Here is a 12,393-nt window from a genome sequence, read left to right as displayed (position 1 = left end):
GAGGCTATGTGTGGTAAGGCCTTGAAAGCATTTGGTAGGTGGGGACAGATCACACAGGCCTTCAAAGGCAGTAAAAAGAGAATAGGTTAGTAGGGTTTGGGGTCTAGTTTAGATATGATGAGAAGCTACTGGAGAACAGTAAGCAAGAGCATGAACTGATTCAAGGTAGGTTTTCAGGTCAGTCTTGGAAAAAATATTCATTCACCTCATCATTCATAAACAATACGTCATGACAGAAATCCTAAGGAGAATACTGGCCCTCCTCAGAGCCTGACTCTCCCTTCTTGAGATCATCTTACGCTCTGTGCCCCAAGCCAAGCCCTAGGATCTTTAGCCTCAAGTCACCTTTGCCATAAATCACGAGTTTATCTCAATTCTGAAACATGGGCTCCTGCTTTATTTTCGAGACCTAATCTGTCTGTCTATATAGCCTATAAATCCTTTATCTTAAAAAAAAAGGGGGGGATTAAAAAGCAAGCAAACCTTGGCTTATTATTGCCAGTCACCTTCCTTAGGCCTAAAGTCTAATCCTTGGACCATTAACATCAGTGACTAAAACCAGCTACCAGACTTCCCCAGCACAGATCACTTACTGGCTCTTTTCTACAGCTACGGTCTGCCCTTTATGGCTCTGCTTGTTCATCAGATGATCGAGTCCTGTAACTGGACTTCTTGGAGGCTGATTGCTTTATAGAACTGACATCCCTGGTTTCTGTCCCTCTATGAAGTTAGGTCTCTCCACCATCACTGCCACCCCTCAAACTAGAAGTAAGTTTGGTCCAGATCCCAAACCCTTCCAACCTATTCTATGCAATAAAGTAACCAAGTTATAATTGATCCCGTTCCAAAATGAAAGTTTTAAAAATAAGCTTTCTTAATTATTAGTGTTATTTTTCTCTTTCTATTCAGCATTCTTAACTAAATGTTATCATCTCATAGAACAAATATCATTAAATGTCAAGTAGTTTCCACTGAAAAATAATTTTCAGTTTCAGCATAACTTTTTTCAACAAAACTCAAATATTTTTATTTTCCACAATTCGGCAAAACTCAAAGCTTACATAGCAAAAAGCTTTCCTTTCTTGTGCCAATTCTAATTGGATGGTATTCTCGGTGGTCTAGAATAGTACCTTCAGAAAAGTTCTGAAGGCAAGTTCTGAGGTGTCCATGACCACCAAGCAACATTTGCCATTGAGAGAAGGGACAATGCTGAGGCCACATTTCTGACACTCCTATGCCAGAGGATGAGATGATGGAAGTTGTGGTTCTTTCTGTAAATAGTGTGGATTTGAATTAAAATTTTTCCCATGTGGTATTAATTCGAACATTAATTGTACTTAAATATCACGAGACCTCAAAAATACACTGAGATCACAGCACTGTATCAGTGTTCTCAAGAACAAGGAGAACTTGGAGGGGAATCTTCTCAAGCCAAATCACAAAAAGAGGTCTACTAGCAAGTGCCAATCCCAAGTATTTCCTGTCAATAGAAGAATTCTTATTTTCATGCATTTCATACATACCACTGTGTATTCCCCCTAGAATCTCCTTTGCCACTTTGACATCTGATCGTGTTTGAGACCATCCTAGCCAAGAGGAACCCTGCCAAGAGAGGTATCTCAGGTACTTCCATCCTCAATCTTGAGTTCCTTTAGAAAAGCACCATAACTGCCATCCATAGCCACTTATCCACATATATTACTTACCCCTTATCTGATTTAAATTATAAAAACTACATAGGCATACATTTTTAGCTGTTTAACCTTTTACTATATACAATCAAGTTTATTACCTTTCTGTAATAAACTTCATAAGTTATATATGTTTATTATACCAATGAATAAAATACGAAGTTCTTTAAATTACAAATAGAAGACATGTCATTAATTACAAAAGGTCAAATTTTTAATGAACTTTAATCACTCCCCACCAAAAAAATTTAATTATATACACATCAGGCAATAAATAGGCCAACTGTTTCTAAGCTATGTGTTATCTTACAGGTCTCAAATGAAATTGGTTCTAAGAGTTTAGGGGGGAAATTATATTTACATTATTTTTATTATTAATGTAAATAAGCCTCCCTTCTCTCCCCCAAAGGATTTAAAGAATCTAAATTAAATTATTAATAAGTGAATATCAAACTGGTTTAAAAGTGGTAAAGTGAAAGAAAAGCTAGATTCAAGAATACATAATATTTACATGGAAATCATTTAAAACTGTAAATGGTGGTCAAACACTAACTCCCCTGACATTCCGCTAGACTCTCCACAGCCCATTACAATCCATGCTAAAAAGTTAGTATAGACCTAAGGGAACTAACATCTAAAAATAGAATGAAGGATGACACTTTAGATCGTTTCAACCTCAAGAATTATTTTGTGGACTTCCAAACATTTATTTAAGACTGTTTTAAAAGTTCTTTATCAATCCTGAATCAAAGTATCTTGAAATATTTTCTTTTTTACAAAAGGAAGATTGGCTCAGTGAAAACATGTGTGCGCAATATGTATGAGTTGACAAAATGCCATCACATAAATTTCATTTGAATCTCACGATTTTGTATAAAGGGGTGCACATATTTTCCATCTTATAGATAAACAGGGAGTCAGAAAGGTTACATGGCTTGCCTGAGGTTATAACTTAGTGATGATAAAGTGTCAGAGCCAAGACTCAAAACCACATCTTCTGCAGCCGACTGTTCTTTCAATGTTATCATGTGACATTAACAGCTGATTTGCAACCTTCTAGAAGAACAAAGGATTGGTAGAAATCAACATGACTCCATAGGAAAAATATTCTTTCCAGGCCAATTTAATTTCCAACAAGTACAAGTCATCATCTTCCCATCCTATCCTGCCCCTCCTGTCTTCCCTACCATGCAGGCACCCAGGCATGAAGTCTGAGAACCTGCCAAGATTCTTTCCTGTTTCTCACCCCTGTTCTATTTCCTAAATTATTCTTAATCTTTTTCTCCCCATTCCTATTGCCCTCATTCAGACCTCCATCATCTCCTGCCTGAATAGCTATATTACTCCTAAGTGGTTTGGCAACTTAAAAGCTACTGAGATCTAATGATAGCATGAAGTGCCTACCGTGTCTTTGCCCCCTGTTTTATCCAGTTCAATTCATGTTCAACAAAGCTCTCATAATTACCTTTACAAAAAGAGTGATCTGTTTACATCATTTTCCTGCTAAAATCCTTATATGGTTCTCCACTGCCTACACAGACTATAAATACAGACTCAATGGTGTAACACAGAAAATCCTTCATAATCTGATCCCACCAACATACCTTCCCAGCCTCTCTCATTCTTTACCACTCCCACACACATCCTATGCTCCAGGCACAATGGATGCCCACTGCAGAGAAGACAAACCGGTCCAACCTCACATGCCAACTCCAAATAATTGGTAGTGGCTGCCTGAAGCACCCCATTGAGAAGTCTGAAGCTGCTTATAAATTTAGCATCAAAATGCAATGGACTGAGTAAGCAGTGTCTGCTTTTGGTTTGGGGAAGTAGGTGTTGTTGCCATACTACAATCCATGTACTATTGTACTTTGAATAGTACTTCCACATTTCTAAACCTTTGTACTTACTGTTGCTTCTGCCTAACATACCCTTCTCTTTTCACCCCATTGCTCACCCTTCAGAACATCCAGAAAATAGATCTCTGTGAAACCTGCAAAGTCAGTCACTCTCTCCTCTGGGCTCTCATAGTTTTCTGTATGTCTCTATTATTTTGAAATTATTGTACTTTACTGTGTTAGTTTATGCACCAGTGATCTTGAACGTACGGATGCACTTTATTCCTCTTTTTATCTTCAACATCTAGTATAGTGCACTTACAAGGCACTCAGATATTGGTAAAATCAACAAATGAAACCATGTAACAGGGGATTCTTCTAAAATGGTATTTTCACTAAAATCCAGGAGACATGGCCAAGGTTAGTGGCATTCCAACACTACTTGTCAACTCTATCTCTATATATCTGTATCTCTCAGAAATAAAAGAAATACAAGGAAGTATACTAGATAGGAATTTGACTTCCAATTAGGTTGGACTGGGGAGAAAGTAGAAAATATAAGGGAAAAAGATAATAGACCCAATTTTTTAAAAAATGCATTAGCACAAGTAACACAAAGATATCTGAATTAATTTTCAGAAGCTAAAAATGAATCAAGAAATCCTGTTATTATTAGGTATACGGCCTTTCCATATACATGACACTGATCAAATCCTTATTAAATTTATATTAATGTGCCAGATGGTTTTAATTTTTAAAGTTTGTGAGATGCATCATTTTGGAAAACTTTGGCAATATTTGCTAATGCTGAACATACACAAACACTATGAACTAGCAATTCCACTTCTAGGAGTGTACTCAACACAAATGCCACATTTATTCACCAAAAGACATGTTTAGTAATGTTCTCAGCAGCATTACTCATACTTATCCAATAACTAGATAACCAAATGTAAGATCTAAAACCTCTAAAGTCCATCTAGAGTAAAATGGACAAATTATAGTATACTCATACAATGGAATATGATACTAAAATGTAAATGAACAAGCTATATATATCTGCAGTAATATGGATCAAACTCACAAAGCTCATAGAAAGAAATGAGATATCCGATAGTAGTACAATACCCATTTGGCCTATATTATAAGTACAAATACAGCCAAAACTTATAGAAGTCATGACAGTGGTGACTCTTGGGATAGTTGGTGACTGAAAGGGTGCACAGGCAGGCCTTGTGGGATGCTAATAATGTTCTGTTCCTTGATCTGGTGAATGAATAAATGAATATACAGACAGTGGTAGGCATGCCAGTAAAAGCCAAATACCAGCAAGACATACTTCCCAAATCTAACAAAGTTTAAACACCAAAAATAACTAAACCTTTTAACATTTCAATTTTTCGTCTTTATTAAAAACAAAACCACCCAGTAGCAACAAGCGTACCAGCACTGAGCTCCTTGAAGATATGTCTGATTCTAGGGCTGGGGCAGAAAATATACATAATAAGCCTCTTGAAGCATCTTCTAGTGCCAGAAAGCAAGGATGTGCTTGAAAACAAAAAAGGTGGCTGCATATCAAAGGACACAGGAGCCAACCTAAAGGTGCCCCCAATAGCCACAGCTGGAACAATCTGAGCAACAAAATAAATAATGTAGTAACGGAAAACAACCAAAGCATAAAATATACCTGAGTCCAGACTGATATAAATAAATGACTGAAGAAATAAGGAAACAGGGGAGAAGGGACAAATATTCCTTAAAGAAGAATTCCAAATATTAAGTAGATATTCACCCCTCCAGGAAGAGGCTCCTCCTGAATGCAGGCTTGACCTAGTGATGCCCTTCCAAAGAACAGAGCATAGAAAAGGTAAAAACAGTAACTCTTTAGGGGAGAAACCTGGCAAAAACGGTTCACATCACCAGTGGTGTTATGTGGATATCATGTGTCCTAATCCAATGTGACGAGAGGAGTCCTTTCCCTCTCTGGTATTCTTCACCCAGACGCATAATCCTAGCCTAGTCAGGAAAACATTAGGCAAACCTAAATGGAAGGACAGTCTACAAAACCCCTGATAAGTACTCTTCAAGATTGTCAAGGCAATGGGAAACAAGGACAGTCTGAGAAACTGCCACAGACCAAAAGAGACTAAGGAGACTAAATGCAATATGGTGGATCCTAGATGGGATTCTGGAACAGAAAAAAGACATTAATAGAAAAACTAGAGAAATCCAAAAGAAATCTGCAGTTTAATAGCAATGTGCCAATGTGCCAATGTTGGCTTCTCAGTTTTGACAACTATACCACAGTAACATAGGTGAAGTAGGTGAGAGGCACGCAGGAACTCTCTGTAGACCTTTCCAACTTTTCTGGAAATCTAAAATTATTTTGAAATAAAGTTTATCCAAAAAAAAAAAAAACATTATACTTGGCAACAGGCAATAATTTTCCTCATAGTCTTAAACAAATATCTGGGAGAGGATAATTTTTTCTCTTTTTTTTTACTTAGCCAACAGGAAGCAAACAGGAAATATAATATGGCTCCAATGATACTATTATGAAAGTGGAATGCAAACGATTGCCGTTTACAGAACTTACAATGCAGGAAAGTGATTTGTCCCTAACAAAAAAGGTAGAGTGACTTATCATCTCTTATCAACATAGAGTCCCTGGTAGATCAATGAATTTTTTTTCTACTAAAGTGGAGTAGAAACTCTAATGGCTTCCCAACAGAGTCCCAACTTACTTAAGTATCAATATCTGTATATGACTAAATTCTTTCTACTGTTTTCCTTTGCAGAAGACAGAAATACAGATACAGAAGACAAAACCACAAATGCATTATTCCGAAATTTCTCCCAAAATGTATATAGCCATTCCCACACAGCCCAACCCAAGTGGAAGTATGTTGGAGAGTCAACGGGAGTTAAAAGTGACAGCAACCTGAACTTACGACTAAAATATTTTAATTTTGCAAATGACCATCTAAACATATTGCTAAAGCCCCTCCCAGGGGCCCATGTAAATGAGTGGTCTTAAAGCTAAAGCTGCCTTAGCTTTATGATCAATTTATCACTGTGTTTATTTCCTCTTCTTTAATGCTAGAACTATTTACACTTACATCATCTATGGAAACTTGAACAAACAGAAGGAACTCAATGCATGTTTTTAAAATTGAATTAACTCTACAAATTTGGATGTATTGTTCAAATGGTATAATTCTTACCTATTACTGTAATTGATAAGGCATTTCATCAACCCCTAATACCATCATTCACCTCCAACCTCTACCCTGGACATATAACACATATACTGCAAGTGTTCCTTTCATTTAATGATCAGGATGAAAACATGCAAGAAATATACGAAGAGAGAACAAAATTTAATGTTTTAAACATGTTTTCATTATTTCAACCTTTTCCACAAATATCCTCTTTGAAATCAAATAAGATATTATTCCAAGACCATTTCCTCCACCAAATTAGCATGAACCTTGCAGAGACTGCCTGATCATATCCTTGTTTCAAATCTCAAAGTTCAAATGTTCCCTATACCGAGGGATCCCTTTATTAGTATGTGCTCAGGCTTTCATTGTTCTTCAGAGGAAAATCTATCACTAATTTTAAGATTATTTTAAATCAAACTGTGGTCACAATTTTTTTTAATGTTCTTTATATATCTAAAGCTAAAGGTACATCAAAAATTTTGAAACCAAAACCTGAAAGAAGTTATTTTTGTCAGATGGTTTTTAAAGGCCTAAGAGGTCTATGGCCATGCCACCCTGAACATGCCCAATCTTGGAAGCTAAGCAGGGCCGGGCCTGGTTAGTACTTGGATGGGAGACCACAAAGGAATAACAGGTGCTGTAGGCATTAAAAAATAATAAAATAAAATAAAAATTTTAAAAAATAAAAAAAATGGCCTAAGAGGCTGCAGAGACCATGTAATAATTCTAAGATCTAATACTATTGTTATTACTAATTCTTTGTGGCATCCCAGAAAAAAAAGTGTTCTAATCTTGTGAAGACCTGGAATATAACCTAAATTCCACTAATGACTACTTTCTAAAGAATATGTATACCAAAATGTGTTCTAAATGCCAGTTAAATGCACTGGTGACAAACAGCAGCTTGCATATCAAGAGCCTGAAAGTCTTTAACTCATTAATTAACAGTGTGAAAGTGAAAACTTCATCAACCTGTATATAGGAAACTTTTACCAAACAGTGAGGTCTCATTATGACAAGTACATAAACACTGGGGAAACAAAAATGTTAAGCCTCCTAAGAAAAATCATAAGCCCTCTTGATTCTAAGCAACATATCCTCCTGTCATCACAGAAATACTTCATAAAGTTTACTGTCCATTTTAAGATCTTCCAAACCTAATCATTTTAACTCTTAAGATATCCTCTAAAGAACTATTTTTTCCTTTTTCTTTAACTTAGCTCCTTCAGTCCTATATCACACTGTTTTCATGGCCATGTTAGTATGTGGCTCTAAGTTATAGCTGAATGTTAAATAAAATTACTCATTCTTCATTGTTTTCTTCCAATATTGGTCTCATTTACATGTCTCTCATACCTTTCATCATTTTTCTACTTTTCTTATAATGTATTTCTAATTTCTTAATTCAAACTGAATGTGAATATTCTAGGTGTATCAATACTGTTTAAAGTAAACAAGAACTAAAATCAATTACTACTACATTCAAGTCCAAAACAAGTCAGGAAAGTATATGAGGTGCTATTTCTTTCCATTGGACCAAATGGGGTAAGAATCAATACCACTCATTCATTCAACTCAAAAGCAGATGGAACAGTGGCCAGCTGAAAGATTCACTTGCTTGAGAATAACAGCCACAACCCATTCTCCACACTGAACACAATCCTGGGCACCACCCATCATCTATCTGCTAGACCAGTGACTTGCAACAGGGAAAGATTTTGCCCTGCAGTGAACATCTGGCTATGTCTGGAGACTTTTTATTGTCATGGTGGGGGTGGGAGGGTGGTATTGGCATTTAGTGGATAGAGACCGGGATTCTGCTAAACATCCTGTGCAGGCACAGACAGTCTCCACAATAAAGAATTATCAGCCAGAAATGTCAATAGTGCCAAGGTTGAGAAACTCTGACCTAGACATTTGTCTCAAACAGCTGGACCAGAGGCACCATGGTGGTGTTAAAGGACCAGACAATTTGGAGAGGAAGAGTACTAAAACTTACTAAGCACCTGCTACAATCCAAGCCTTAAGTTAGTCACTTTACATATATTTCACTGAACCTTCAATCATGTGAAGAAAGTGATCTGTTCTCATTTCACAGATGAGAGGGCTAGACTCAGAGCTTAAGAAACTTATTCAAGGACACTCAGCTAGGAATGAGAGAAATCATAATCCGTATTCAAACCAAATCTGTTTCATTTCACAGTATTACAATGTCTAGAGTTTAAAAGACCTGGATTTGACTCAGTTACCAGTATGAATTGGAGCAAGTCACCTAACTTTCCCTTAACCTCCATTTAGAAAATAAGTCAATGGATAACATGTGAAAACATAAATGCTGTTGAATGCCAAGAACACATAATCACATTAAACCTCTTAGAATGAAAATGCTTCTTAGAATGAAAGTGCTTCTTAGAACGAAGGAGTCACAATTACCATTTTTCCTTAAAAAATTTTATACAAGTGTTCACAGGACCAAATTAAAGTGTTTTTAAGAATCAAGATTAGAGAACCAAGAGGAGCTGGTTAAGACTTCCAAGTCCTAAAACACGAAGCTGTGGGTTCAGGGTTTATTGACTGAGGTTCGCCAGAGCCAGAGCCCCTGCAGTGAGAAAGTGCGAGAGATGAACACAGACAGATAGATTCATTTAGAGGTGGAGAACAGGGTACCTTCTAATGTGAAAGATCTTGTCCTGGACAACAGTCTATCAAATGAAGGCAAAATCGAAGGCCTCATAGATAAATATGAGGAACTGTAGTTAAGTAGTCAATGTAGGCCTTACCTAAGTCGCAAACTTACCAAAGTTAAATCTGAGAAGCTTTAACAAAGTAGTAACAGAAATCTAAAGGGGTCTGGAAATATTGGCAGAAAAGTGTCTGAACCTCACACATCTAAATTTAAGTGGCAACAAAATTAAAGACCTCAGCACAAGAGAGCCATTGAAAAGTTAGAAGAGCTTAGACCTTTTCAACTGAAAGGTAACCAGAGAAAATGTGTTCAAGCTCCTCGCGCAACTCACCTATCTTGATGGCTTCCACCAGGATGACAAGGAGGTCCCTGACTCGGATGTGAGGGCATAAAGGGCTTACAGGACAACGAGGAAGACAAAGATGAGGAAGAATATGAGGAGGATGCTCAGGTAGTAGAAGATGAAGATGAGGAAGAGAAGGTGAAGAGGAGGATGTGAGTGGAGAAGGAGGAGGATGAAGAAGGTTACAACAATCACGAAGTAGACAATGAAGATGAAGATGATCCTGGTGAAGAGGAAAGGGGTCAGAAGCGAAAACCAGAACCTTAAGATGAGGGAGATGATGATGCTTAGTGGAATAATCTATTTTGAAAAATTCCTACTGTGATTTGGCAGTTTTTACTGGTACCACCCCCCCAAATCTTGCCCCTCGAAACTTATTTTTTTCCTGATTGTAACCATTGCTGTGGGAACAGAGGGGAAAAGCATACTGGGGGTTGTAAGGGAAGGAGGGTATAGAATAAAATATTATTTTTACTGCCCCTCCCCCCCACAAAAGAATCAAGATTAAAATGTTCAGAAGACATTGTGCCTTCACAGCCATGCAAATACTCTTAAATCCTAGGAGGAAAGAATTGTCTAATACAAACTATAATTTAGTATGACCTTTCCAAAGATTTTTAATCAACAGGCCCTAAAATGCCCAAGACTATATCAACAACTTTGACTGGGCTCTCCCCACAACTGGCAGCAGAGGTCATGAGCAGAAATACAAAAAGGATGGATTACAGGTCCATTACTGCTGCTGCAGGAAACAACTCTACTACTCTCCATAAAGATAGGATATTACATTAAGGTCAACAGGTTATCACTCATATTACTAATGCAAAAAATAATTCATTTCAATATAAGGTTCTGATTTTTTACAAAAAAACTACCACCAGAATCCAACAGTCTTTGACAACAACTAGTAGGTCCACAAACATAATTTAAACTACATCCTTCAGGGCTTAAGTTCAAGAGACAAGTAAACTGGGGTTTGTTCCTTCTGGAAATCCACTACCAATGCTGCTTCTAGATGCAGGTTGAACACAACCATTTTCCCCTTGAAACACTAGATCTCAAGGCATGGCTGCTCTATTTTGTAAATGTATCTTTTCATATCATAATAATACATTATAGATAAATCATAATTGCAAGTATTTCCCATTAATATAAAGTCCAAGTTTAAAAGCAATAAACACATCAAATAAACTGTAAAAAATGTTTGAAATAATTTCAAAAGAATCATAAAGACTGACTTTAAATAAAAATTATAAAATTTGTTTACCTGACACTAAAAATAAATAATGTTCTGGTGGAATTGAAAGAATTGACAACATAATCTTAATGTTCTTATTTAATCAATTTAGATAAGGATTTTCATTAAATGTCATTTTTACTAAGTTCTGAATTACATCTTTTACCTTAAGCATTTTGACACTTCTATCAACTTTCTAACAGTGAGGGTGGATTATTTTTCTATATTTTTAACAGACTTGCCTCTCAAAAACCAAATTAGATAAAAACTGACAGGAGAAACCCATTATCAACATCCTCTTCATCATAAATAAATATTTGAGTAGACCCTAGCTATATGTTGATGTGTAGGTGACAATCTGGAAGAATTTACATTAGACAATGACCTAAAATCCATTTTATCTGACATCCTGTCGAATTTTTACTTTACAAGCCTGTTTTTTCATCACAACAAATTTTAATATACAGGTAAATAGTACTCAATTTATAACTTTCAGGAGCTAAAAATCATTATTTAGGCTCTTCCATTTTTCTCAAAATAGAAGAAATCTATTTCAGATTTCTTTATATTTCCAAACCAAAAGAATATTGTTGTCAATTTTTTAAAAATACTATTAGTGGACTACTCATTCCGAAAGGTGTAATTTTCCTGATACCAAAATTAACTATCCTTGACAAGATCTCATGTGAACCTTTTATATAGCACCTATCACATCACAAATACAACCACAAATAAATAAGTAACCAGGTTAAGTATGCACGCATAGCTTATCAAAAGGACCCAACCCACACCATTTCCCGAACAAGCCACGGGCAAGATGTCCTATAATAGTCCATACAATCACCAGCACTCTCAGCAGGTCCGCGGCCCTGTAGTGGGGCGCAGACCCAGACCGATCCAGACACACTCCGTCTTCCTCCTCACATCCCCTTTCTGTGCCTCTGCCCGCCCCCTACCCCAAGCTCTGACCTACGTGGGACTCCGCTCCGCCAAGACACCAGCACCGCCTTCCCCAGTGGGCCCCAGGCCCAGGTCTCCCGTGGGAGGGGGCGGGGGTCTCTGGGACGCAATGGCCTGAAGCCGGTTGGGAAAGTGAGCCGCAGCGGGGGTCCTCCCGTAGGTGATGGGGGGTCGCGGGGCTAAAGGGCCAGACTTCCAGGAAAAAGGGGGACTTAGGCAGGGTCCTCCCGTAGGTGATGGGAGGTCGCGGGGAGGAAGGGCCGCGTCAGGCGACTTCCAGGAAAAAGGGGGCCTTGGGCAGGGTCTTCCCGTAGGTGATGGGGGGTCGCGGGGCGAAAGGGCAGGGCCGGGGGCCGGCGAGGGAAAGGGGGACTGCGGCGGGGGTCCTCCAGGCGGCGGCCTCACCCGCAGCAG

General features: G+C 37.8%; 2 pseudogenes; both read left to right on the top strand.

The window, feature by feature from the left end:
• The first annotated feature begins 3,940 nt into the window (after window positions 1-3,940).
• Window positions 3,941-10,049, top strand: LOC102884989 (annotated as a pseudogene).
• LOC112477617 lies at window positions 7,291-7,399 on the top strand (annotated as a pseudogene).
• Window positions 10,050-12,393: the final 2,344 nt, after the last annotated feature.

Source organism: Pteropus alecto, unplaced genomic scaffold (genome assembly GCF_000325575.1).
Source record: "Pteropus alecto unplaced genomic scaffold, ASM32557v1 scaffold233, whole genome shotgun sequence".
Classification (NCBI taxonomy): Eukaryota; Metazoa; Chordata; class Mammalia; order Chiroptera; family Pteropodidae; genus Pteropus; species Pteropus alecto.
The sequence above is the reverse complement of the archived record's forward strand: the minus strand, read 5'-3'. Positions and strand labels throughout refer to the sequence as shown.